This window comes from Trachemys scripta, chromosome 2 (genome assembly GCF_013100865.1).
Source record: "Trachemys scripta elegans isolate TJP31775 chromosome 2, CAS_Tse_1.0, whole genome shotgun sequence".
Lineage (NCBI taxonomy): Eukaryota > Metazoa > Chordata > Testudines > Emydidae > Trachemys > Trachemys scripta.
The window spans coordinates 86,843,035-86,866,988 of NC_048299.1; the positions used below are offsets into that span (position 1 = coordinate 86,843,035).

General features: G+C 41.7%; 1 long non-coding RNA gene across 2 annotated transcripts; it reads right to left on the reverse strand.

The window, feature by feature from the left end:
• Positions 1 to 1,379: 1,379 nt before the first annotated feature.
• LOC117872566 lies at positions 1,380 to 23,954 on the reverse strand. Of its 2 annotated transcripts, none has more exons than XR_004644514.1 (4): positions 23,859 to 23,954; positions 7,863 to 8,007; positions 6,324 to 6,448; positions 1,380 to 2,293 (listed from the first exon to the last, which is right to left on the reverse strand). It is a non-coding gene; the product is annotated as an uncharacterized LOC117872566 (long non-coding RNA). The 2 variants fall into 2 exon arrangements; XR_004644513.1 differs by lacking the exon at positions 1,380 to 2,293 and adding an exon at positions 5,906 to 5,945.

Below are 23,954 nucleotides of genomic sequence, written 5' to 3' on the forward strand. Positions count from 1 at the left end.
ATGAATACTTCAGCATGGCTTCATTTAATCAGCAACTCTCCCTTACCTGCCCCTGTACTCCCCGAGACTCAGTTCTTTGGGCTTTATGAAAGGTTCCTCAAACAGACCGGACCCTCTACCCCTGAGTGAGTATTGGGATTTCTTCACTTCTTTATCTGTATGCATATTGGGGAGGGTGCATGTCCAAGTTTGTGCAGGGCTTTGGATGTAGACAATATGGTTACCACATTTCTAAAAAGATAAACATATAACATATTCTCTGCCGTCATTGTAAGGAAGAACTACATTCTCTCTCACCCTAGGCATTTTCTGACCAATAACCAGCTCCAACCATTCCTCCTCATGTTAACATTCTCTTGCAATGCAAATACATCTTTCCCGCAATCCTGACTTCACCCTGCTACTATCTAGTTAGTGACTGTTATATTCTCCCCTGTCACTGCACTTCAGTGGAAGGGGAAAGTCTTAACATATTTGCAGAGTGATTCAAAGACCCAGGGTATGTCTACACTACCTGTTGGATCAGCAGGCAGCAATCGATCCAGCGGGGGTCAATTTATCACGTCTAGTCTAGACGCAATAAATCGCCCCTTAGCGCTCTCCCATTGACTCCCGTACTCCGCCACCGCGACAAGCGCAGGCAGAGTCAACAGTGGAGCGGCAGCAGCCGACTCACCGCAGTGAAGACAAAACTTGGTCATAGCTTCTCATTTTAGCATCTCCTTCAAAAGTCAATAATCCTTTACTCCTGGGGGAATTCTGCACCAAAAATCAAAATTCTGCATCCTTTATTTGTCAAAATAATGCAATATAATCACACCAGATTCAACTGTTTTGGTAATTTACTTAAACTACAATACAGAAAAATCACAATAACTATTCAGCATTTCCTAAGCACATGAAAGTTAAGTTACAAACACTTGGTAACTAATACCCTTTTATTTAAATTACATTACAGAACACCAAACAGCAAAAAGTAGAATGTCATTTTAAATTGTTCAGACTTTCACACATGAAAGTGATACAGTTTTGGTAATCATTGTCCTGAACCTGGTTGGGTACTTTGGGAAGTGCTTGGTTCTGATTGCCCTGACATTTTATTGACTCTTTGGTAAATGTTTTATTTACCCTCAAAGTCTTTTTTTAATGGGTAAGTAAAATAAATCCTGAGCTGTATGCTAACCCCATTGTGCCACTTTGGCACAGAAATAGAGTGAGAAAGCACATAGATCTTCCTAGCTGAGGATTCCCTTACTGTCATTTATAATAAGGCTCCTTTACATCACTCTGGCAATGTAGGGGCCTTAAAACTTTTACAGGTTTTATGCTCCTGGGGAAATTGACTGAGAATGGGAACAGTTAACTAACAATAGCAACATTAACTTTAACAGTCAGACTGCTACATTTCTGCTTCAGAGAATGAGATCAATTAACCATCAACAGCAACTTTAACGATGTTACTAACTACATAGTCAGGCTGCTAATGCCTCAGAGAATGAATCAATTAACTCAGGCAGGGCTACTACATTTGTGCCTCTAGACTGCCTCATGCATAACAAAAAGCCTTACCCTTCCACACCAGTGAGCTATGGTAGCAAGGGAGAGGGACAGAATCTCTCTCTTGATTGTTCACCCACATACCACTAGCCCCCCCCTGCCGGTGATCATGCAGGCATGCATGGCCTGCCCCCTGATCCCATCTCTGAGGTTGCTCCATGCATGCTGGAACAGACGCGCTGCTGGGGAAGAGGCCGTGTCCCCCGGTAGATTTTATTTGCATTTTTCTGTGCAAGGGTACAGAAAAATGCAGACCATATGAATTCCCCCAGCAGTAAATCCTTTCCCCCTCCCTATCTTTACCCTGTATCATGCTATCTTGTTCCTTCTCTGTTATGTGAGTGAAGGCCTTGTTTCCTTTATCACAGACTCAGTTATCTGCAATATTAAATGAATTTTACTGTTAAGGCCTGGAGTCACTAGTTCTCCTGCCCTTGCCTAGTTTCTCCCTCCTGTCAAACACAATCATTAGCAGCTACTCTGATTATTCATGCTTATGAGATTGGGACGGGATCTAGTTTCCCACAGTTCCTTGGCATTGTCTCCTGCAACCTTCCCCAGAACAATACAGATTAGCTAGACATGCAAATCAGTGGGGTTCACTCTACTAAATACTTTGGGATATACTGGAGTCTACTGGTCTCTACCCACAGTTCTGTGCTTGCTTCTTCTGATCCACTGTAGGAAAGGCGGCTCTGCATTTTATCCCTTTGAAGAGTCATGTAGATCCAGCTGGCTGGTGAAGTTGAGGGTATATTAACATGGACAATAAAAGCATACGGGAGAGATAAAATGGGGATTTGCTCCAACCCCTCAGACAGAGACCAACACCTACAAGATCTTCACCAAGCATTCTCAAAACTACGATACCCGCACGAGGAAATAAAGAAACAAATGAACACAGCCAGACGTGTACCCAGAAGCCTCCTGCTGCAAGACAAGCCCAAGAAAGAAGCCAAGAGAACTCCACTGGCCATCACCTACAGTCCTCTGCCACTTTGGACCCTGTACCAAATGGGCTGACTTTCATATACTTTCGTGGGATTTGTACCCGCTTACCCCAGGGCTAGCTCGTATATGGGTCTAATGTGACTGTGCAGAGGAGAGTAAGACCATGTTAGCCCTGGATCATGAATACATGCTTCGCAGTGTAAGAAGGCACCATCCCCAGCGAACCAATCATCACCTCAGAACCACGCAGAGTCAATTTTGACTCCAGAAGAAGACGTAGAAGAACAGCCTGCAATACCTTACAATCTATGCTCTCGTAAGGGTTGCCAGAAGCAGACGACGACCTAAAGCAAGGCGCAAGAAGAAGCAGTAGCGAGCCTACTGCCTGCTGCCTGGTGGATGTAAAACCGTGACTGCGGTTCCCTCAGTTGAGGTTGTCAGAACCAGAAGGGCTTTGCCTCCAACATGCGCCTCTGGTGGCGCCTGTTCCTTGGCTGCTGGTGTCTTAAGGTCTGGGGAGTCCACAATGACAATTCTTTTATCCAGCAGCAAGTGTGGATAGCTCAGACCCTTAATATTTCTAATTGCTGGGTCTGCAGCCACATCCCAGCCCACTCTCAAGCTGGTGTTCCTGTCCTGGCAATCCCACCCAATTCCCCAGACCTCACTGGAGGACCTTGTCCATTTAACAAAACATGGAACAGCAATGACACTTGGGAAGCAGTGGAAATAAATGTATCTAAATGGATAAGTGCGGTGGAGGGAAAAGGTCATTGATGTTGGGTATGTAATGGGACAGGGCTGGATCTGGGAAAAAGCCGTTGCCTTTGGCATATTGTGGCCAATGGTGTATGGGATTATTCGAACAAAACTAAAGAGTTTATTTCCTCGTGTGGGCATCGTAGTTTTGAGAGTGCATTTGCTCCAACCCCTCAGACAGAGACCAACACCTACAAGATCTTCACCAAGCATTCTCAAAACTACGATGCCCGCACGAGGAAATAAAGAAACAAATCAACAGAGCCGGACGTGTACCCAGAAGCCTCCTGCTGCAAGACAAGCCCAAGAAAGAAGCCAACAGAACTCCACTGGCCATCACCTACAGTCCTCAGCTTAAACCTCTCCAATGCATCATCAGTGATCTACAACCCATCCAGGAGTCCTTTTCGGCTTCTGGGGCAGAGTCTTGGAGCAGGGTGAGGTTAGTGAGGGACGGCGGTGGTATAGAAACAGAAAGGGAACCTAGAAATGCATCTGGGGAAGGTTCTATGCCAGCAGCATGTTTAGCAGAGGTGTCAGCAAATGTGTTACCCTTAGCAACATCAGTATCCGCCATTGAGTGGGCTGGGCACTTAACAATAGCTAGGGCAGACAGAAGTAAAACTGCATACAGGAGAGCAGCGATGTAGGGGCCATTTTTGATAGGGGTACCGGCAGAGGTAAGGAAACCCCGAGCTTGCCAGAGAGTGTCAAAGTCATGTACAACCCCCAAAGCATAGTGGGAGTCAGTGTAAATGGTGGCGGAGCATCCCTCCACCAAAAAGCAGGCACGGGTGAGGGCAACTAATTCGGCAACTTGCGCTGAGGTTACAGAAGGAAAAGACGCAGCTTCTAGAGTTTCAGAGAGTGACACTACAGCGTATCCTGCAAGGAGACAACCTTGGTTGTCTCGAAAACAGGAACCATCAGTAAACAAAACAAGGTCAGAGTTAGGGAGAGGGACATCAGAAAGGTCAGAGCGCAGGACGGTAACAGCAGAGACAGTTGCAAGGCAGTCGTGGGGATCACCATCATCAGACAAAGGAAGGAGAGTTGCAGGGTTTAACTGAGAACAACGCTTTATGGTGATATACGAAGCCGACAGCAGTAAAAGTTCATACCTGGTAAGGCGGGCGGAGGACAGGTGGCCTGTGTTACATTGTAGCAGGAGGGTTTCCACAGAGTGAGGTACCATGAGGGTCAGAGGAGAGCGGAGGACAAGGGATTCGGACATTTCGACTAGGCGCGATGCGGCAGCCACAGCATGCAGGCAGCGGGGTAAGCCTTGGGCAACAGGATCCAAAGTGGCAGAGAAATAAGCCACTAGGCAGTTTTTGTCTCCGTGCATCTGAGTGAGGACTCCCAGTGCACACCCAGATTGTTCGTGGCAGAAAAGGGTAAAAGGCTTAGAATAGTCAGGTAGCTCTAAGGCGAACCCTGTTTGAGGAAAACAAAGGCAGAGTCGTCCTCAGGGGGCCACAGCATGGGGTCAGGCACAGAGACTCGAGTGAGTTCCTGGGGAGGTTTTGCAAGGGAGGAATATTGGGGAATTCATTGCCTGCAAAATCCAGCCATGTCCAAAAACTTTCGGACCTGGCATGGGGAGCGGGGTCGGGGAAAACTGAGGATAGCTTGGACACGGGTGGGAGAAAGTGTACGGTAACCCTGGGAGAGGAGAAAGCCAAGGTATGTGACAGAGGCCTGACAGAGCTGTAGCTTAGAGCGAGAAGCCTTGTGACCCTTCTTTGCTAGGGCAGTAAGGGGCACTAAAGAATCAGTTTCTGAGGCAGACAATGAAGGGGAACAGAGGAGTAGATCATCTACATATTGGACTAGTGTGGACCTGGATGGAAAAACAAGGTCAGCAAGGTCTCAGGCTAATGCTTGGGAAAAGTAAGATGGGCTTTCTGTATACCCCTGAGGGAGCATGGTCCATGTGTATTGCTGCCCCTTGTAAGAAAAGGCAAAAAGATACTGGGAGTCAGGGTGAACCGGGACAGAAAAAGCAGAGCACAAATCAACAACAGTAAAACGAGTTGCACCTGGTGGGATAGAAGCTAGAATCGTTGCTGGGTTAGGGACAACAGGAAAGGCAGGTATAACAATGCGGTTAATGGTTCGAAGATCCTGAACAAACCGACACGATTTACCATCAGCTTTTCGAACTGGGAGGATAGGGGTATTACAAGGGCTGGAGCAGGGGACAATAATGCCTTGTTCCCGCAGGGCAGTCATGACCGGAGCAATGCCAGCCTCTGCTTCGGGGTTTAAAGGGTATTGAGACAGGCGAGGCAGGGGTTTAGAGGAGTCAACAGTAATGCAGACGGAGTCAGTATTTAAGCGGCCCACTTCGGATGGGTGGATTGGCCACAGAGAGGATGGGACCTGCGAAATTAGGTGTTCACGGGACGGGATCAATGGGTAACAGGCCACTGCAATATCACAATGACTTATCCGGTCTCTCAGGTGTTCAGGAGAATAGTGTCAATTAGAAAGTCTGCATTCTGTCATTCAATTTATAAGGGTTTAAGAATGGAAGGCCTCATTCTGTGAACACTAACAACCAAACATAATTCTTACCACTGAGATCACTTGTCAGCTGAGATCAAGGGCCCACATTCAAGATGGCCACTTCCACCTTGTATTTAGCTGTGACATTCTGAGTGCCTTTCCCAGACCTGAAAAAAAGAGCTCTATGTAGCTCAACAGCCTGTCTCTCTCACCAACAGAAGTTGGCCCAATAAAAGATATTACCTGATAGACCTGGTGGGTGAGGTGTCATGTTACTACTATGAGAAAGTGTTTGCAGAATCAGGCCCTTCCTCTTCTGCTTTCTCACACCAAAAGCACACCCTATAATCTGCTCGCTCTCTAGTCCCAGTCCAGAGAGAAATTAAAACTAAAGTGAAGATTTCAATTAAATTCAATAATGTGGCTGTCCAGCTACAAAATGATTTTTGTTATAATAGCTTGACTTTTTCCCATGTCATTATAATTTCCAAAAATAATTCCAACAGGTTACTATATAAGCATTTATAAATTAAAATCATACCTACCAGTGTGAAGTAATTTGGGACCATTGTGTCTTCTCTTTCTCATCAATTCATTCTGATTTCCCATTCTCCTATTTATTTTCCCTTGTCTTTTCCACCGTAAGGTATTCCTCTTTGTTTCATATGTTCTGTAAATGCATTACTTATTAGTATGTTTCTTTAAAACACAGAATATATAAGTTATACAATATATATTTTATTAAATGATAAAATTAAGATAAAATCCTGTCCCCGCTCCATTCCAGGCCCACCTCTTCCCACCCCCACTCCACCTCCTCTCCGGAGCATGCCGCATCCCCGCTCCTCCCCCACCCACCAAAAGTCCTAAGCGCCGCCAAACTGTTTGGCAGCGCTTAGGACTTTCTGGGAGGGATGGGGAGGAGTGGAGACACAGCGCTTCCCCGCTCTTTCCCCTCCCTCCCAGAAAGTCCTAAGCGCCACCAAACAGCTGTTTGGTGGCGGGGGAAGCACTGTGGGGATGGGGGGAGAAGAGGAAGTTGTGCAATGCTCCCTTGTAAAGATGCTACTCTTCCACAGAATCTTACAAGCAGTGGACAGAGCAGGCAGCCAAACGACGTTATAAGGGAGCATTACACAACTTTAATCGAGCACGTTCCCTGATTGAGCACCAATGTAACTTTGAAACAATGTTAAGTGGGAGGATGTTAAGTGAGGAGTTACTGTATTATTTTGTGTGTCTCACTGATCAGTTCCATTATATCATTAAATATTATTTATTAATAAAAATCACTTTAAACTTGACCTATATTTTTCTTTTCAACACATTTTAAACCAACAAACCAGCTGACTAACTTTTAACAAAGAACTGTGACAGCACTTGCAAGACAAAAATGGAAAAAAACAGTTAGCACACCTTGCTTGCCCTGTGAAATAAACAAAAAGTGAAGCATCCATGTTACATATACACACACACTATAACTCTGCACCACTCCATACGGGCCATGTAACATCCATCATAAAAGCAGTCAAGAACAGCCAAGTGCTTTTCTGAAGTACTGACAACATACTATGTGTAGCTGCTGGAAGACAGGATTTGTTCAACTATAGGAAAGGATGGACTAGGTGAATCTACGGTTATCTGCCTTCACTAAAATTCTATGGAACAAAATCTGTCTTTACTTCCCTCCTGGGACTGCAATGTGGTTGCACAGGCTGAAAGACAAGAATTTGGCCCTATTTTTTAAACGTATTGATTATTTGACCATTAGTTGATAGCAAGAATCATCACAGTCACAGGATACAGAAAATACTTTACAGTGTGATTATGTCGGAGATTCAGGCAGGAAGATTTAGTCTAGTAACAACAAACCCTGGCATGTAGTCAGTATTAATCCTGCAATAGATGCTCACACATATACATACCTTGCACTGTGAGAAATAATATTAGAGTGACGTGGTAAATGCCAAGCACAGCTATAATGACTATATATTGATGCCGCTCATTTGGTGAAGAGACGTTCTAAAAATGAATGTGAAACAACCGAAGGAGAAACGTGATCATGAATAAATGCAAAAACTAACCTTGGTATACATGGTTTCAAAGAGCTGTTGTGGAAATTGCTGAGCCACAAGTCTAAAAGGATTTTGTATTCAAATCCATGCTGGAGCACAGGGATCATTCTGAACTTGATGACATTCACCTGGCATTTGATGCTTTCAAAGTGTTCTTTTAAGCATAAGATGAGCAAGAAGAAAAACAGAAATGGAAAAAGTCAGTTTCTTATCACACAAAAAAGATTGTGCAAGCATTATCAGTATCACCCTCCAGAAGTTCTTATCTTCTGCAAAGGATCTGCCCCTACACTTAACTCAGAGGTCACTGCTTTATTTCAACCTGTGGGGAAAAGCGATGTATTTATCTAAAGGTGAGGCAATCTGCTATAGTATATTTGGGAGATTCTCATAGCATCTTCTAACTGAGGAGGCAGAAACCATAAAGATATAGCATTCTGTCTTTGCAAGTTCTGAATGAACTCAGCCATTTGAATTCTATGTACAGCAGAAGCCTCTTCATGCAAGATGCTTTGATAGATTCCAATTCATCCTAATTAGGCAGCAGTTCCAGTTAAACTTAGTGTATCAAAATGATATTTCTGCCACATCTCTGCAATTCAGTTCATTCAGCTTAATCATGATTACATTTATGTACCAGATATTACTGCACAAAATTGATTATCTTGCAATACTGTACCAATTTAAAAGATCAAAACATTCATATTAGTATTAAAGAGCAACACATTAATATGGATTTCCTTCCTAGCTGCCATTGTGTGAGACAAGTAGAGAATAAAACCCACCAGCATCTTGTAACCTGAATCACCACATTAACATCTCTAAATCTAATTAGCAAGGCCTTATGGGCTAGCATTATCCCACCCGTCCTCTTGAGCAATTACAATTGTCCCAATAAAGGGACAAAATACTAATTCAACTTAAGAGAAAAAGATAATTGGCTCCCTGAGGTTTGTCCCATGAAAAAGGCTTTCTGATGATCCAAATCTTGCTTAAGTGGGTTCAACTGTATTCTTAACAGATACTTATAAGATGCTTTGTTCTTGCTGACTGCTCATTATCCAAAATTAGTTTTCACTACATTGTCATAATGTCTGGCAAAATGGAAATTGGACCAGCTTTCAAGAGCCTTTGACATTCTAGCCCTACGTGGAATCCATGTTCTTCATTGGATGTAGTGCCACTGGAATTTCTGCAGGCAAAAGTAAAACAATTTGTCACTGAAAGATGATGGAAGCCCCTGACCACCTGGTGACAATGATTTGAGTACTGACCCAGATGTTTCCTGTAGGCCTATTTATCATTCTGGGATAGTTAGCCAAGGCTTTGTACCATCTACTGGCCTAATCCTGTAGCTCTTGCACAAATCAAATTCCCATTGACTTTAATGAGAGCTCCACAGAAATAAAAAAAAATAAAAAAAATAAAAATGCAGGAATGGCCTATTTCTCCAAATAATCTGCCTGGGATGGAAAAACAATCCCCCCACTGAAGGTTCTTAGAGCATGACACAGCTCTCAGATTATACCTTCAGACTTCTGCTGAAGCCATAGCAGCTCATTCAGTGCAATACATCTCCTGAACTCAAAGCATATATTGAAGAACATTTTATTCAGAACATATTCAAACTTCTGTGGGAGCCAGACTAGCACTGCCAGCCAAGTTCAAGTCTTGGACATCTGTAAGAATGGGTATTATTTTGTTAGGGATATGCTCAGACCTTTCCCAGTCAAATGAAAGCTGCTTTGGGTATAGTTTTAGTTCTACTAATGTGATGTTTATACAGGGCTTGTTTGTTGTCTGTAAAATTCTCACCTGTTCTTGTAATAGCTTAGAGATGGTCAAAAACCAAAAGTGTTTTCCATTGAAAAATGCAGTTTTGTCAAAATCAAAATGCTTTGCAGGAAAGGTGTCAATTTTGAGAAATTTTTCAACAAATCATTTCAACGCTCTCATTTTATTTCAGTAACATCAAAATGTTTCATTTTGACTTTTATGTTTAGTAAAATATTTAATATGATGTATGATCTCTATGTATTATATTTAATATTTTAAAATAAAAGGTAAAAAAAATTAACTGAATCAATAAAGTAAAAATGAAATGTTTTACCTTATCAAAGTGAAGCATTTCACACTTATCGAAATGAAATGTTTTGACATTATCAAAATAAAACAATTCTCCATTAATGAAATGAAGTGATTGGATAGTCCCAAATTGAAATATTTTTTAATTTTTCACAGGAAATTTTGGCTTTTTGTTCTGATTTGCAACAAATTTGTTTTCAAAATGTCAGAATTTATTGCAGAATGGAAATTCAAGTTTCTAACCAGCTCTATAATCGCTAATGTGTAACAGATACATTTCCCCCTAAAAGACACTGTGTATACTTTTATCTTTTGGGCAACAGATAAAATGGGCCTTCATATTTTCATCCATCATTTTGCAGGTGGAAATAACTGAGGGACAATTTTATGCACACAATTATTTTCATGTGTAATTTAGGATCCAATTACCTAATTTACAGCACAATCAGGTACTAAATCTGTATTAAGACTGCAATTATTTGTGCCCATAGGTTGTGAATGAAAAACAGGTTCATTTTTGAAAGTTTGACCCAAAGTCTACAGGTGAGAATTTCAAAAGCCCTTCGTGTTGGCCTAACTCCACTCACATTAAAGTGAAAAACTCGTATTGGCATTAAGATGAACAGAGTTAAACCAAACACGGAGCACTTTTGAAAATCCCATCCTATTATTTTGTTTCTGAATAATTCTTTGCCTCTTTTCTCATCATCTTTATACATGTTTTAATCAAAAGCTCCCGGGCAACTACTGTAAGGGAATGATAGATTTTTCAATCTGAAAATTGCATCAAATTTTATAATTACAAAAAGTCAAATATAGTTTGCAGTGTCACCAAATAAACTATTAATTTTAAGAAACATATTTAAAAATTTTCACCAAGCTCTTACTGTGTATTCTTATTGAATGGAACTGATTTTGTAGATCTGCTGCTGAATTCAGTTTAACTTAACTTTACTCTAAAAACATATGCGATGAAAAAGTGGACTAAAATCATCCAGGCTGCTGCTTATGTACAATGACAATATGCAATATTGCTGGGCATTTGCGGTTATATTTAACTTCTTCACCTGCCCTGTATGAATCTGACACTGCACCATTTGCTGTTAAAAATCATGAGATATTATTCAAATACCAAATGAAATGGTGTGCATGTATTGTTTATCCTTGGTTTGAAGTGAAGGAAAGAATCTTTTAAATGTTAAAAGGTAGAAAACAGTGGAATAGAGATACCAATATAAAGAAAGAATCACTTTTACTTAGATTTTCCACTCCTTTTTGGCCAAGAGTTCCCAAATCCTGACAATTTTACTCACGTGAGCAGTCCCCATTGAAAACCAATGGAACTAATTAAAGCAACAAGGAGTCCGGTGGCACCTTAAAGACTAACCGGTTTATTTGGGCATAAGCTTTTGTGGGTAAAAAAACCTCACTTCTTCACATGCATGGAGTGAAAGTTACAGATGCAGGCATTATATAATGACACACGAAGAGAAGGGAGTTCTTGGCTTGGACTGATAATGTGGTTGTCCATGTCATAATAACTATAGATAAAAAGCAAACTCAGGGCCATGTGCAGCCCTGTACCAAATGGGCTGACTTTCATATACTTTTGTGGGATTTGTACCCGCTTACCCCAGGGCTAGCTCGTATATGGGTCTAATGTGACTGTGCAGAGGAGAGTAAGACCATGTTAGCCCTAGATCATGGTTCCAAACATGAGAGGGGTGAGCCCGGGCTATCCATCTGATGTTTGGACCCCGCAGCTAGAGGGCAGGGAAGAGCAGGAGTAGGAAGAACTGGTGAGTAGAGTTGTCCAGATGAATAAGCGCAGGGGGAAGGTGAGCTGACTTTTTAAGGGCTGTAGCAAAATACTCTTCTCCTCAGTGCATCAAGGGAGCCTTAGGATACATCTCTATTTCAGCTGGGAGGTATGATTCCCAGCTTGCATAGACATACCAATGCTAGCGCTACTCGAGCTTGCACCCTAAAATTAGCAGCGTAGCCAGGGGTAGCATGGATGGTGGCTCGGGCTACCCGCCCGAGTACATACCCTGGAGATCCGGGTGGGTTTGTACTCAGGTGGCTAGCCGAAGCCACCGCCTATGCTACTCTTGCCCCACCCCACCCCGCAGCTATATTGCTAGTTGTAGTGCACTAGCAGGAGAGGTGCTAGCACGTCTGCTACTGGTACTGGGAAGCATGCTTCCAGCTGCAGTATAGAGAAACCCTCTGAGGTACAAAGCCTCCTGGTGCTGCCACTATGGGCAATGGGCCTGTGCACCGCCCATGTCTCAGGGCTAGACCTAAAGGCACAAATTGGGCCTGTGTGACTTTAAGGTGCTCAGGGTGGCACCAAGTGCAGTTCCATTCTTCTCAGGAGTCTTGTCCCCAGATGCTGGTGCTCTTAGCAGTAACACTAAAGGATGATGTCTGAAGGGCACGGTAGTGATAACACTAGACAGAAAATATGCTCACGATCCAGAAGTGAGCAGGAATCTCTCCCGCCACGTGTTGAAACGCTTGGGTCTCTGTGGCGATTCTCATATACTATCTCAACTGGAGACAGAACCCTTCTCTGAGTGAGTCTCTCCAATATTCCTTACATTAATGTGGAAGTTGCACAGAAAATGGAGACTAAAGGATGTATACATAACCCACAACAGTAGAAATAGCTGCAGGTAAAGAATTCAGTAGAATTAAAAAAAATGAGTCTAAATAGGCAAGTATTCTTCAATAGACCAGTTTTGAAGTACACACAAAATAAAGAGTGACCAATGTATAATTATTTTTGTTCAAATGTGAGTGATGGAACAGTTAAATATGGAACAGCAAGGGATTAATAATTGGAAGGGAGGAGAGAAACATATCGGTGTTAAGTTCTACCATGTAGATCGCAAAATAAAATTTTGTCTTTCAATATTCAGTCATGGGATATGGAGCAATAGGGCCGAATCCAGAATAGTGGCTGCCTCCACTGAAATCAGATTGCAGATGCTCAGCACTTATCAGGATCAGACGGACACCCAGCGTGTACCATCCGGGTTAGATTTCAAACTCTGAAATTTAGAGCAATTATGGCAAAAATAGTTTTCAGGTCATATTTTGACACATCCCGTGAAGGGGGAGTTAAGGATATGGATAGCATCCTTATAGTGGTATCCAGTATACTGGTTCTGAAACTGAGGGCCACCAAGTGGCACAATACTGTATTTGTTTTACAAGTGTCAAAATATCCGTACATTCCAACTTATTAGAAATAGTATTAATTGAATATCAAATAGTGATCTGCATCAAGATCCAGCCCTTTTTATTCTTGTTCATATGGCTACCTTAAATGGTATTTCTAAAACCAACAAAAAGTTCCTGTGATAGAGGTACTCCATACTATTAAGAGACAAAGCTTATAAAAATGGAAATCCATCACACTGTAGAACATATCATATTGGTACAAAAAGGTTTAAGTGAAATAACTTATCACTGTAATAAGAGGACAGAAACCATCCAGGCCTTTTTAGAGGTTTATGACTAATGTTAATATATTTGATTAGGTCCAATGTTTGTGACTTACATTTTAGATGATGTATTATATTATTCAATGTACTTCTGTATCCTGAAACAAATCTACAGTTGCTTTCATTGTTTTCTGTTGCTTATTTATGATTTGTTTTTAAATATATGTGTATATTATGGGTTAGATTTTCAGCTTGTGTAAAATAACCACTCCATTGACTTCAATGGAACATTATCAATTTATAGTAGCGGTGGGTCTGACCCAATGTCTGTATTTGATTTTTCTGGCAGAGGAGAGAGGAGGCAGGTTATAGGATTTCATCTGTCTAATATATTAATCTTACCCATCTTTATATTTAAGCAATAAAAGTATATATGAAAAAAAGAGTGTCTGCAGACCATTCCCTCATGCAGGTTATGCAGAAAATCTATTAATCTAGTTCAAAAGAAAGTTGCAGGGGCAAGGATAGAAAAGGCTGAACATCAAGCAAGGGCATCTTTTTTGGCTTTTCTGTGGTCAGTTGTTAGGATGGGAAAGCTAATATTCTTCTGTCTATTCAGGTTTTTATACCACCCGCCTCAACGTAGTATTGAGCATCTTTCCAGTAATGCATCAAGTGCCATGACTAACATCTGTCAGGTGTGGGTCCTTCTTCCCTCTCATCTTCCTCAGAGAAGGAGTATTGTGCATACAGTGCAGTGCTTTGTTTTGGTAGGGTTTTCTTTGGGGTGGGGGGAAGGTGGTTATTTTAGTTTAACATACCCACTGCTGTGTGTTTGTATTAGAGAAGACCAGGTCAAAGAAGCGGACCCTGGTGGTGATGTTTGTAATTCTTGTGATTCTTGAGATACGGTGGCAGGGGTTGTTTCACAGCCTCGGACTGGCCCCCGAGAAAGCTCTTTCTCCTGCACAAATGAGCTTGGTTTTTACCTGAAAACATTCCATTATGCCCGAGGATCAGAGGTGTCAACCACAACCTCCATCCCAGAGTTTTAGGCAATCTTTAGCTATCCAATGCCCAGACCATGGAATGCCTTGAAGATAAGGACCAAGAACCCAAGGTGCTAGTGGAATGCACCTAGTGGAGCGACTTTATGGGATTACTTGGGGCAGTACGTTACTACCCCAAAATGAGGAAGGACATACAAATCTGGCTTTAAGGGTCTGATCCAAACCCCCTACTGAAATCAATAGGAGTCTTTCTATGGGCTTAGATCATGCCCCATAAGAACACACACATTGGTTCACTCCTGTATTCATCTGAAACCCAGCAATCCAAATGTTTTTGATCTCCCTCAAAGATTTTGGATGATTAAGAAAACATATGTAAGAAACTAATTAGGGAAGAGGGATTGAGAATGTACTTTATTGTTCACTGTGTAGCAATGTAGGGAATGAAAACCACAGAAGATGAAAGTCAGCAGCAATATTAGCAATAAGGGCTGAATTAAATATTTTAGTAAAAGGGAACTAAAACCTGGAAAAGAAGAAATGGAGAGTTTACAGATTTTTCCTGATGTCCTTGTTGTCTTCCCCACTCTTCCTTTCAAGGTTTCTTTAGTGTGAAGCAGGGTAGGGATAAACGCTGTGCGTGGAGTTACAGCCACAGGATTTCCCATCAACCTTAATGGGGGTCAGATGGCTAAATCCCCCCGTGCAACGCTTTGAAAATGCACCCCCGAGTGTTACTTATCAAGTGGGTACGAGTCACAGAGAACAAGTCAGGGAAGATGAATTTGAACTTTTGACCTACCTCCCACACCATGCTGCACTCCTTTTAGAGTTCTCATTACGTTAAAAGCAGCTTCCAATGGCAAAAAAAAAAAAAAAAGGGATGTTTTGCACAATAAACAAAGCTTACAAAATAGCAGCAGCCATAAGGTATTTTCTCTTTTTTTCCCCCCTTGCCTATTTGTGAAACCTGTGAAAGAGTGCACTCCACTACATCCCAGTTGTGTGACAAATTTCACATGCCTTTAATACTAGGTAGTTTTGAAGAAGATGCACTTTTATTAACCCTATTTTCAAATGAAGTATGATTGGCGGTTGTGAGTCTGGTGTTTTGAGTGGGGGATGTCTGTTTATTTTTTCTTTAAAGTCCCATTTCAGAAAAATGTTTTCTGGGGCTTATGTTTTCAAAAGTGGCTAGTGATTTTGGAGTGTCCAAGATCAGAAACTTTGGATAATGCTCAACACTTGCCCTCTGACAATCAGGGCCCCAAGCTAATTTATGCCAGTCTGGTCATTCCTCTCCTGTCCCCTTCATCACTACTCAAAAACCTCTCAGGCTGTGGGTGAATTTTCAGTTTTTAAGATACATTTGAGAGCCAAATTCAATGTAAAAACAGACAAACAACTCCAAAAATCACATCACAAACACCTGAGAAATTCAACGGCTGAGTTTCACACAGCTTTAGGATACGTCTACATTTGAGCTGGAAGTGTGATTCCCACCTCACATAGCCACAGTCATGCTAACTCTAGTGCCTAAAAATACCAGTGTGTTCACGGCAGCAAGGGCAGTAGCTCCAACTAGCTGCTCCATGCATATGTATTTGGGCAGATAGCCCAAGCCCCTTCTTCTCCTCCCCCGCCCTCCCATGCTGCCTCAGATCCACTGTTCTATAGTTTGAGCAGAGCTAGCGGGGGTACATCTACATGAGCTGGGAATCTCACCTCCCGGTATCATGGTAGACGTGCCTTTAGTCAGGGCATATTATTTTAGTGCAAGTCTGTTTGTGGACACATTTCAGAATTCAAAAAGTGTCCTATTTTGATTTAGCTTAATTTATTTTGTACTGACATACACTAAATCAAATTAGAACACTTTAATTCTGAAATAAGTACCCCCACAGAAAGGGAGACTTGCACCAAAATAGCAAGAGGTGTGCATTGCAACCAGGTTAGTCATTTCAGTGCAAGCTTGTGGGCAGACCAGCCCTTAGGCGTTACTGAAATAAAGGGACCACAGTAAAGACTTTTGAATGGAACCAAGTGGCACAGAATAAAATTTTCTGAAGTGTCTAAAGCCTATAGAAAGTCAATGAGAGTTAGGCACCAAAGGGCTCAATCCCGCTTCACTTTAAGTCAATGGGAAAAACTCCATAGACTTGAATGGTACAGGATCAAGTCCCAAGTCACGTAAGTGTTCTGGAAAATTTGGTCCAGAATTTTTTAAAAGCTTTTAATAAAAAGTGGAAAAGCATATTTCACATGCTCTCTTGGTAGAGCTACCATTTCCCTGTGGTGACCTGGAGTTGCTATCCAAATGTGGAGAGAATCCATCCGGCATTTGTCTAAATTTTCCAGTCCATTTCATGCATCGGTAGAAGTTTGAGTATTCAGTTACCTTTTCTTGTGGGGGCATGTTAACACTGTGTGGCCTTGATTTATTTGTTAAAATCTCTTCAGTCCTCTTTAGAAGTGACTGGCTGGTTGATACAGGTGGATCAAATATAAGTACCTGTGGATTACTCTGCTTCTTTTAGTCAACAGAAAATGGGTGGCTGTGCTCTAAAAAGAAAACCCAGCTGGATCAAGGAGCCATGAGATTGTGGGGAAGGACAATAGAGCTACATTCTATTAAGTCAGACTTTCGCTTGCAGGGAAGTCAAATCAGATAACAAAATCCAACTTCAAGACAGAATAGAAAAAAAGGGAGTGGGGAGAATCAGGAAAAGAGACTATTCCTTCCCCTAGATGATGATTACTGAAGAGAGGTGTAAAAAAGAAGCCTTTCTGGGGACAGCAGACTCTCTAATTATACAATTAACAGTTAGAATGGGCCACTCTCTAAGTCCTTCCTCACATTCTTCAAAGAAAGTTTGCTTGAGTAAGGACTTCAGATTTTTGCCCATAAACAACAAGATTAGCATCTGATTAATCTGAAAAACTCCTTTGATGGATACAAGCCTGGCTTTGTATTTGGAGGTTCAAATAAGCAAATTATTCTCTGAACAACGCAAACTTTTCACAGCAGGCCTGCGAGACCGGACTGGAAATTCTGCAGGAACTGGCTTGCTTTGGGGCTTTATCAAAGAGGTGGATCTTGCATTTAGATGCTGGGCCTGGCCAGTTTGGTCTCCTCTGGTACGGTGTTCCACAGAAGCTGAAAATGTTCTGCATATAAAAGTCCCATCCAGAGCTTGTCCAGCTGTAGAATCTTTGTGGAATGGTGGCTCTGTCAGAGGGTTGGATTTGGCGTGATCAAAAACAGAAAGCTTGTAAGAAAATCTATTCCTGTAACGTTCCCTGCCCCGTGTGGCAGCCCAACTATGTGCCCTCTGTTCTGGCATCACAACAGTTTACCTAGAACCAATAAAGACCAAAAAAACTAGATGATTTGTGTTGCATTCTTTTATAACCACTGAGTCATAGTCTGTTCATAGTCTGTTTCACTGTGTCTCTCCAACATTAACACGCATGCAGAGTGTAACAGAACAAAACCCAACTCAGTATGCTGTGCGTTTTGATAACAATATGAAACTGAGTGCTGACACTGCAATCAGATGAATTAATACTTCAAACAGTGGAGTATCCTATTGCAATTGTAAAATTGCTCTGTAGCAAGCGGTGGGGTTTGCCGGAAACACCGTCTCCTGCAAGCAGATGTTGCTCCAGTTGGGAAATGTAAAGCGGGTTCTGCTGACTCGTCGTGGCTTTAAGTAGAGCTGGCATAAAACCAGAATTCCATCCCACAGGAAATTCTGAGATTTCAAAATTTCGCTTTCTCCCAAATCCGGATGGAAAGGTAGAAATCTCGGAATATTTTTTATGAAATGAAACATTCTGAAAAGTTTTATTTTACCCTTATCAGAACTTTTCCTTTCAATAATTTCCTCTCAAGATTTTTTTTTTATTTAATTGAATCACCATTTTCTGACAAAAAAAAAGTTCCATCAGAAAAGCTTACAACCTGCTCTGCTTTTAGGTTAAGGGGTGGGGTTTTTTGAATCCCTGATAGACACTTTGGTCTGAATCCTTAGTTCCACTGCAGTCAATGGCAATACTCCATTAGTACCACAATAGGGCCCTTTCTCTCCTCCACAGAACAATTTTCTTTATGTTAAATTCCTCCCTCGTGATGTGAGCATAATGAATTACTAGGACGATCTGCAATACAGTTCTCCATCTTTGTTTTGCCTATTGTTTTCAATTTCAGTTCAGACTCTAGGACTGTGGCTACGGAAAAATGGTCTTTAAAAAAAATGTTAACAAGAGGGATGGAAACATAATTTTCTCATATGTAAAGGTATATCTGCAACACCCAGCCACAGGGACCAATCCTGCAGTGCTACTTCTGGCAAAACTCCCATTGGAGTCAAGAGGAGTTGTGGCAGCATAGGGAAGGCAGGATTGGGCTCTAAATCTTGGTATGACAGACAGCCACACTTTTATTACCTGTTGGAGCTCTCCCAGTTCACTTTAGGACCCCCAGTTCTTTGGTGGTCTTCTGTTTTGACATCTGCTTACCCTTATCTCTAATCAGCTTTGCTGATAGACATTTCCCTTGAGTGAGGAGAAGTTGTCTAATAGATTTTTTTTTTTTTAACCAACTACTACTAAGTAGTCAGGAAATTATCTTTGTAGCCTGTGAGGGTGAGACACACAGTTCCCAGTATTCCCATGCAAACAGTTACGTTCTGTTCTACTATATCTGATTTGCTCTGTTTCACTCTTTATGGTCTTTCATCAAACGAAACAAGAATTTTTAATATATTTTTGTTAAATCTGCAGTTGTGCAAAATGCTGCAGTATCCAAAGGCACAAAATGATAAGATCCAACGATACAGCACACAATCATTTAATAATGTTAATTTCCTATGGAATACATCAGGAGTTATATACCATACCCCCACAAATCCCACAGGAATTAAACTTGACCCATGTGGCTTAAGAGAGAGACATGGGAAGGAAGAATAGTTTTCATTTGATGCAAAAGTGTTATCCAAAAAAAGGACTGCAAAATGAAATGACATAATACTTTACAGAGAGAGAAATGCCAGAGTTTCAAGGCTGACCTCTCAGTATTAGGCTGGGTATACACTACCCGCCTGAATCGGCGGGTAGAAATCGACCTCTCGGGGATCGATTTATCGCGTCCCATTGGGACGCGACAATCGATCCCCGAATCGCCGCTCTTACTCCACCAGCAGAGGTGGAAGTAAGCGCCGTCGACGGGAAACCACAGAGGTCGATTTTGCCGACGTCCCTACAGCGGGGTAAGTCGGCTGCGATACGTCGAATTCAGCTACGCTATTCGCGTAGCTGAATTTGCGTATCTTAAATCGACCCCCCCCTGTAGTGTAGATGTAGCCTTAGTGAATACAATTATTAATAAGAATAAATCACTACAGTCCATGGTCTATCCTAACTATATTGCAAAAGGTTGTGTTTTCTCAGGGGCTAGTATGAGCCACATAACAGGGCATACTATTATATTGCAATAGTGTCTAGGAACCCCAATCACGGCCCAAGTCCCCATTGTGCTAGGTATTGTTCAAACACAGAACAAAGAGATGGTGCCGGTCCTCAAAAGCTTACTAAACCAAGGAGCTGGGCCAAGCAATATACCATAAGGAACCATTCTGTGTTGTTAGGGGGATGGACAAGGTGACCTAATAAGTCTTCTTTGTCTATGATTTTCAAAAAGTGACACCAGGAGAATATGTTCCTTGGTACATTCATATGTGGCTTCTGAAAGGCAGGATCTTCTCTCACAGGGTTAACATCAAATATCAAGTAGATATGGGGAAGTGAATCGGATGTGAATTCAATTCAATTTTTAACTTGACTAGTGGGGTGTAAAGGCAGCCTAGGAGATGTAAATCACGAAAGCATTTTAATAACCTTGACTGATGGATGGTCACATTTGCACTGTTTAAATGGCTACTTCCTAGTCAGTCCAAGATCATCTGTTTTCTAGATCTATCAACTGTAATCCATTTTTTCCAACATCAGTTTGGTTAACAACCAACTAATTACAAAAGTCTGGGCCCAAAGGGGCCAAATCCTGGTCGCACTGAAGTCAAAGGCAAAACTCCCATTGATGTAAATGGAATTTCTCTAATTCTTCTCTAACAAGTGAAACACATTAATAGTCTCAGAGAGAAGTCATAATCGCTTGGGTTCAGACTTCTAGGTATGTGGCTCATATACAGAACAGAATTAGCCATTTCTTGCTCTAGGACTGTTTAATTAGCTGTGTTTCCTATGACAAAGTTAGATTGTGAGCTCCCCAGGGCAGGAACCTGGCTTTTTTACTTGTCTGTAAGTGCTAGCCCACCTCTGGCACTTTATACATAATAATAATCCCAACAGTACCTGTATGATGTAATGGCAGGGCTTGAAATCAGGGTTCCATTTTCTGCATAGAAATGTGCTCATTGGGTCTTTAGGGCTGGAACTAGAAGCAAAGGGGCTTAAGTCCCATTGCCTAACCCTCCTTAGGCTCTTCTAAAAATCCAGCTTTGACAGTTAATCGACTATAACTGAACACCTATTTTTGAGTTTAAGAGCCAAGCAGGGGGAGCCTAGCCAGTAGCAAACTGACAAACATGAATGAATGCATCTGCAGCCACAATTGAGATTAATGACAATTAGGGTACCTACAGCATCCCCACTAGAGTCACTCTGCAGTCTGTGACAATTCCCAAAGGGTATCAAGACTTGGTGCCTGGCTAATTCCTGTTTATAAAGTTATTTCAATATCTTAATTAAAGTAAATAAATACAATAAGCAAAGCCAGGAATGCAAACTCAGCGCTAGACGTTCACATTTGGATGGCTCCACGTCTCAAGGCCTTATCTTCACTCTTGAAGCTTTACCAGAGTGGCTGGCGAGCACCGTCTCCAAAGTGCTGATGTCTCCACGCAGTTGCGGATAGGGAAAAGAGAATCAGATCTGCTTCATGGGAAAAGGATACGTGGAGCACTGAACGGCGCAGCCAGTTTTCCTGTCACCTCTCACAGAACTATGATCTCATCCTTGCCGCCTCTCCAAATTTTGTCTCTCAAATGTAGGAGAGACAGGCAGCAAGGGACAAGGGGAGGAGGAGGAGGAAATGTTACAAGAAAGATCCCATTGTTACAATGTTCTTATTTGTGTGAATATTTGCCAAAGCAACAAGATTGGGTTTGATGACATGGATGCAACGGTCAGGGGAGCAGCACAAAAATGCTTGAATTCAATGTGCATATGATCCTTAGAAGAGAGCAACTTCCAGATGTGAGAAATCAATGTCTCATTTCCTCAGGCCGCTAAATTATATTAATTTAATTCAAAGAACCCTGCACCCATTTTGCACAAAGCAGTGCTTGAAATATTCATATTAGAGATGGGTCCCAAACAAAATCTAGATCCAAACAACACAGGACTTTGGCCAAGTTTGAATCTAGATTCAGATCTAAACTTTATGGTCCTATGCCTGTAATGGTTAGAACCAAAATCTCAGAGACAAACACCCCCTGGCTTTTGGAAAGCTTGGATCTCATTCCAAAATTTGCAACTCTGGCACATACCTACCTGAGATACTGTAGCCAGCAGTATTTTTGAACCCTGTCTAACCTGCAAATTGTACTGGAAATTCTAAACATTTTAAAATTGGTAGGTAACAGGTCACAGACCCATTTGTAACACAAATGCAAAAACAGTGTCAATCCTTTTCCATCATGCGAGCTTATAGTCTGACAAAAAACAAAGTTAGCAGTTAAGCAAAATATTCATTTAGTTAGGTTCTGATTCTAAGACTTACATTTCAGCATGTATTTAAGCAAATGGGCAGTATTAAGGAGTGCAAAAGAGCTATGCCAATTTACACTAGCTGAGTATCTGGCCCTCACTGTTCATCTGATCCCTGCTGAAAATGGTTACAGCTATTGAGGGCATCAAAGTTTATGAGACTGATGGGATACGCTAAGGACCAGGTATAGTGCCTGCATCAGGTTCCACAGCAATGTGACTTGTAATCAGGATGGAAAATTAGGACTGGTATAAAGAAATCACTAACTAACCATCTCTAGGTTCAGGACCAGTGGGGATTGCTGATAATTTAGTAAGTAATTTTAAAAGGACTCTGGAATTTGAAATGATTCATACCCATCCAGTTGTGCAAATTGTAACCTTTTGTTATTTATTATTAATCCATATTACTGGAACAAATTAGAAGGTATTTGAGGTGGGGGGAGATACAGGGGAAATGTTAATTTCACAGTTGCAGTAAAGAACCAAGACTAAACCAAACCTCTTGCACGTCACATCTTCACCTCGCCTCAGCACCAGAGAGCAATTAATTTGATGGTGTCAGTAAGATTTCAATGGACATTAGAAGCCTAAATAGCTTTGAGGATCTTCATTGGAGTTGAACAGAGCTAGGATGATTTTTTACTCCAATTGAGAAACTGGGGACCAATTCAGAAAAGCATCTGTGTTTAAAGTCCATCCCTGTTCAGCAAAGCACTCAAGCATGTGCTTAACTCCAGGCATGTGCCTAAAATTAAGCCAATGTGATGTCAGCATGTACTTAAAGTTAAGCACATATTTAAGTGCTTTGCTGAATGGGGCCAGACAGCTGAATGGGAACCATTGGATGTTTTCCATGTTCTTTGATACAGAGGAAAGGAAATCTTATGTCTTTTGATGAAACATTTGTTAACAAGTGGCTTTCCAGCCAGAGCCCATGACTTCACAGCAGACAGGCCTATCTAGGTCAAAACCATCTTCTCTCCACTGAAAACAAGATCACTTTTGTTTCCTTTTGACCCCCTCCTTCCCTGTGTGTGACTGAGTGTGTGCATATGATGTGTGTGCTGTAAGCATTCACTAAGTTGATGCTCGTCTGGTAATAGTCTAGTGGGTCTGCCTTTCCAGTGTTTGTGGAGCCAAACTGAAGATTAAATTATGCTCTAAATTTTCCTTCTTCCCCTGTAACTTTCCAGAGCCTGTCTCTAGCTGTAACACTGTCACCCCCGACAACCATTCTCTCCAATCCCCTCCTACATTTTCAAATTGACCTGGTCTTTGTTGTACTAATTAGATTATCTCTGCCTCAGGGACCTAGAGAGCAGCCCCCAAGAAGCACAGCCTGGAAAGACAGGACACATAATCCCTGTTATCAAGGGGGTTGTCATTTGGCATGTAGATCAACTAATTCTTTCAATACCATGGGAGCAATTGTACATCTTAATATTGATTTTTTCAAGATACAATCTTCTACATTCCTGGATCAGGCTCACTTACCCTGGCTAAAAGGTTCTATTTACCATCATATGAAATAACATGTGCACAAACGGATTTTTAAATTTACAAAGTGGAACAAAGGAGAAGGTATTTTCAGGGGATGGGGGAGGGAGACAAAGAGGGGGGAAATGTTAATTTCACAATTTCAGTAAAGAACAAAGACTAAACCAAACCTGTTGTACTTCAGGTCTTCACCTCGCTCAGCAACAGAGAGCAATTAATTCAGTGGTGTCAGTCAGATAAGTCTTATTATGCCAGTAACTCAGAGC